Below are 5000 nucleotides of genomic sequence, written 5' to 3' on the forward strand. Positions count from 1 at the left end.
ACCCACCCACTCCGCTGCATTCGGTGCGGCGGGCTGAGGCGTATCGGTTTTGCGGCCGCCTCCCCCGCCCCCGCACAACCACCCCCTCTCCCTTGATCCTCTGGCGTGGGTGCTGCGATGGGTGCCGCCTCCGTGCGCGCGGGAGCGGCGGGGGCGGCGTCGGCGGCCGGGCGCGCAGTGTACTGCCGCACTACAGCATATCGCTTTGTCTGCCAGGCGGGCGTCGCGTGGAGGAGGCGGCGGCGGCGTCGCGTGGGTGCCGTGCGGCGCCTTGTTGGTCGGCGCCGGCGCCGCGTGGTAACGTAGCGCCCACCGCAGTGCGGTGAACTACAATACCTCCACACCATGGATGTGAAATAAAATATAATAACACATGATGCTCCGCAAGAAAATAGACTTGGGATAGGGTGTGTCGTTGGCAAGTCCCCGGGGCGGTTAGTGTGGGTGGTGATAAGTCCGTAGGAGGGGAGCCACCTGTGCGAATGTCGGTAAACTAGTTTCGCATGTGGCCCACAGACTGTGCCTCCATCTACAGGAATCTACCGAGACTAGGTCCGGCGCAGAACACGGCCACCTACTGGTCCGTCCCTCGGAAGATGACGCTGCTTCCGACGACGATACCGCCCTCTATGAGACGGCCGGCCGACTATGATGTCGATGTCGCCTACAGCGCCCGCTTGACGACCCAGAGTAAAACGCCTGCTGCACCCCCTCTTCACCGCAGGTGACGCAAATCGAGTCAAAAGTGGTGGACCGACGGTCACTCCAGCCGCACCTGTGAATGCGCCACCCCCACCGCCCGACTCGCAACTCGAGCGGATGTACGGCGGACTTTTCCCGCAATCGTACATTGCAGTCCACCCCTATATCTTCCACTTCATGAAGAGTTATCTCCCAAAAGCCAAAGTCCCGCTGTCCCAATACATGCTCTGGACGGCGGGCCGCGAGACGTGACGCTCGGTGGCAAAGAGTGCGCCGCTGAGGATATAGAGGGTCCGTCCCCCCGCACAGTGGTGACGGTGTGCGGGTAGTGTTTCCGACACCTCTTCCTGCGGTGGCAACTCTGGGGCAGAGTCGATACTCGCCCACTGGTGGAAGGTAAGCATTCTGCTTTACATCAGTACATAACTAATATTTCAGTCGTCTGACGTCCCTCCTTAGTAAATGATGCAGGACCACATACATAGATGATACATACTGTAAACTGGGGAGGACAGTGTGAACCGCACTCGACCCAGTCACCCTATCTCACAGTCCACTCTGTGTGTAACAAAGCGAAAGCACCAAAGCACTATCGTTCAACAACATCCATTTTATCCTCGCTGCCACAGGACACTATCCAAACAACGACAAGAGGAACGTCACGTCCACTAATAAGACAGAATGTCTCACATCACCCGCAAACAACGCAGCTCAAATCAGCCAGCAACACCCACAGTGGTCCACCCAGTATCAACACAGGACGCAACGCCACGCCACAACACAAAAGGTACAAGTAATAAAATACCCTTTGGCCACACCCCTTATAAAGGCATCGAACCAACCCACCACCTGACACCAGCCAAACGTACATCCTGATTTGACACATCTCTGGCAACCTAACCCACGTTGGCCCTTAACCTAACCCACGTTGGCCCTTAACCTAACCCACGTTGGCCCTTAACCTAACCCACGTTGGCCCTTAACCTAACCCACGTTGGCCCTTAACCTAACCCACGTTGGCCCTTAACCTAACCCACGTTGGCCCTTAACCTAACCCACGTTGGCCCTTAACCTAACCCACGTTGGCCCTTAACCTAACCCACGTTGGCCCTTAACCTAACCCACGTTGGCCCTTAACCTAACCCACTTTGGCCCTTAACCTAACCCACGTTGGCCCTTAACCTAACCCACGTTGGCCCTTAACCTAACCCACGTTGGCCCCTAACCTAACCCACGTTGGCCCCTAACCTAACCCACGTTGGCCCCTAACCTAACCCACGTTGGCCCCTAACCTAACCCACGTTGGCCCCTAACCTAACCCACGTTGGCCCCTAACCTAACCCACGTTGGCCCCTAACCTAACCCACGTTGGCCCCTAACCTAACCCACGTTGGCCCCTAACCTAACCCACGTTGGCCCCTAACCTAACCCACGTTGGCCCCTAACCTAACCCACGTTGGCCCCTAACCTAACCCACGTTGGCCCCTAACCTAACCCACGTTGGCCCCTAACCTAACCCACGTTGGCCCCTAACCTAACCCACGTTGGCCCCTAACCTAACCCACGTTGGCCCCTAACCTAACCCACGCTGCACCTTAACCTAAGTTACGCTGCACCTTAACCTAAGTTACGCTGCACCTTAACCTAAGTTACGCTGCACCTTAACCTAAGTTACGCTGCACCTTAACCTAAGTTACGCTGCACCTTAACCTAAGTTACGCTGCACCTTAACCTAAGTTACGCTGCACCTTAACCTAAGTTACGCTGCACCTTAACCTAAGTTACGCTGCACCTTAACCTAACTTACACTGCACCTTAACCTAACTTACACTGCACCTTAACCTAAGTTACACTGCACCTTAACCTAAGTTACACTGCACCTTAACCTAACTTACACTGCACCTTAACCTAAGTTACACTGCACCTTAACCTAAGTTACACTGCACCTTAACCTAAGTTACACTGCACCTTAACCTAAGTTACACTGCACCTTAACCTAAGTTACACTGCACCTTAACCTAAGTTACACTGCACCTTAACCTAAGTTACACTGCACCTTAACCTAAGTTACACTGCACCTTAACCTAAGTTACACTGCACCTTAACCTAACTTACACTGCACCTTAACCTAACTTACACTGCACCTTAACCTAACTTACACTGCACCTTAACCTAACTTACACTGCACCTTAACCTAACTTACACTGCACCTTAACCTAACTTACACTGCACCTTAACCTAACTTACACTGCACCTTAACCTAACTTACACTGCACCTTAACCTAACTTACACTGCACCTTAACCTAACTTACACTGCACCTTAACCTAACTTACACTGCACCTTAACCTAACTTACACTGCACCTTAACCTAACTTACACTGCACCTTAACTGTCACATGTAACGTCACAGGAATGTAGCTTTGCCTAACAGCAACCCTCTGAACATAGTTCACTGCTTGGATCCTCTGGTGTCATGTGTATTTCTTGATGCCATGGTGCGTACCCTCACATAAAGGTCTTTCGAGTGTTGCGTACTTTCTACACAGTCCCGCTAACCACTGGAAGGGTGTACCGCTACAGAACGAATATCGCCCTCCCCTCCTGCCCTTCCAAGCTGGTCGGTCAGGCGTTTGTTTGTGAAATGAGCCTTGCAGCTGTTCAGTTGCATTCGGTTGTCGATGCAGTCAGTGTACGTTGTGGTACGGCCTGTGTGGACTGTCCGCTGATGTACGCGTAACCCACACTGATCATCCGTCGTTACGTACTGAGTGACATAATGTGGCACATGCTTGACCGTACACCGGCTGCGCCCTACAATGGCGAATCATAAGGGCCATATGTTGTGCACGATGCTACTTGTCTCGTCTCCCCATTACAGCGAGATTGCACTGTTGTACGCCGTACAGACATGTGGTAAGTAGGTACGGACGAAAGTATTGCATGTTGGCCCCCCCCCCCCCCCCCCCTCCTCCCTCTGCCGGGAATCAGCGTGAGCCGTCTGTTGATGTAGCGACGAGGGTTTTCCTATTTAATCGTATTGCCCCACACAACATGATAGCACGGTGGACCGCGTTCCACATCTGCGACATGCTACAGAGGCCGGTTGACAGTCGACCGCGCAAGGGACATTGCACACGTGCGCGGACCATCTTCCACGTGTTCTCTCGTGTACATGCCGCAGTGTGTATGTGGGCTGATGTAGCGTGTCGTGACACATAACATGCAGGCATGCCAGAATCGTAGATTTCGCAAATGTAGATTGACGTATACGTTTGCTGCCAAAGATCCGCAAATGAACTGGAAATCAGTTGTTGAGCGGTTGTTCGCGCTGCAGGTGCATCGGTGATAGCGACGATCGGTACATCTGTGAACCGGTTGTTTCGGCGGTACCCGCCATGCCCCCGAACCTGAGTTGGCCATGTGGGTATGAAGCGATACGAGGCTGTGGCTTGGCGGGACAGTCCCCGGCCGGTGAGGGGGGGCCGCCCGGCGTGCTGGCCGCGCGCTGCGTGAGCGCACGCACTACAGCCGGCTGGTGGGGGGCGCCCAGTGGCAGGAGCGCCGGCCGACGGGCCCGGCTGGCGTCCCAGCTATGCGCCGGCGCACCCTGCGCGCGGCGCCAGGCGGCCAAAGTGGGTTCTGCCGAGCCCGGTGCGAAGCGCGGTGGACATCTGCAGTGTGCTGGTCCGATTGCGGACTGTGTGCGTTGAGGATGCGCCGCCGCCCGGCACTCGGCGTCGCGACGCCGTCTGCTGCTCGGTCGCCCCCAGCGGTTCTCGCAGGTGGTTTGTATCGCAGCTCTGCGGACGTGTTGGCGCGTGCGCTGTGCTGGGAGAGTTCGCTTCTGCACCCAAGTGGGGCTTTGCCCTTCTGTGGCGCTGGCGTTGGAGCTGCCGGTCACCGTAGGTGGCGCGTGTTGTTTCCCGCCGGCAATGCCACGACAGCACGCTCCCGGGCCTCTGTCGGCAGCGGCAAGCTCAGTTGGGAGCACGGGTGTTCGCACTGAAAGCGTCTACTCGCCTATCTCCGGGCGATTGCGCCTCTCTCGAACCCGACCAAGTACTTAGGACGGCGCTGCGCGCCGCCGGGACCTGAGAGGGTTTCGAGGTGTATCGTGCAGGGGAGCTCAGCCTCCTCCTGTTTGCAGAATAATTGAGCGGACGCTTGCGTGTTCGCGCGGGCCCTCGGGACACACTCCCGGGCGGCCGGCTGCTCAGCTCTCGTTGACGCAGCTCCCTGGTTGATCCTGCCAGTAGTCATATGCTTGTCTCAAAGATTAAGCCATGCATGTCTCAG

The 5000-nt window shown here is 55.9% G+C and overlaps 1 non-coding gene across 1 annotated transcript in view; it reads left to right on the forward strand.

The window, feature by feature from the left end:
* The first annotated feature begins 4937 nt into the window (after window positions 1-4937).
* Window positions 4938-5000, forward strand: part of LOC126328163 (small subunit ribosomal RNA) — a 1893-nt gene continuing 1830 nt past the window's right edge. The window contains exon 1 of the ribosomal RNA XR_007561704.1: window positions 4938-5000. This exon is cut by the window's right edge and continues 1830 nt beyond it. This is a non-coding gene — a ribosomal RNA (small subunit ribosomal RNA).

Source organism: Schistocerca gregaria, unplaced genomic scaffold (genome assembly GCF_023897955.1).
Source record: "Schistocerca gregaria isolate iqSchGreg1 unplaced genomic scaffold, iqSchGreg1.2 ptg001091l, whole genome shotgun sequence".
Taxonomy (NCBI): Eukaryota; Metazoa; Arthropoda; class Insecta; order Orthoptera; family Acrididae; genus Schistocerca; species Schistocerca gregaria.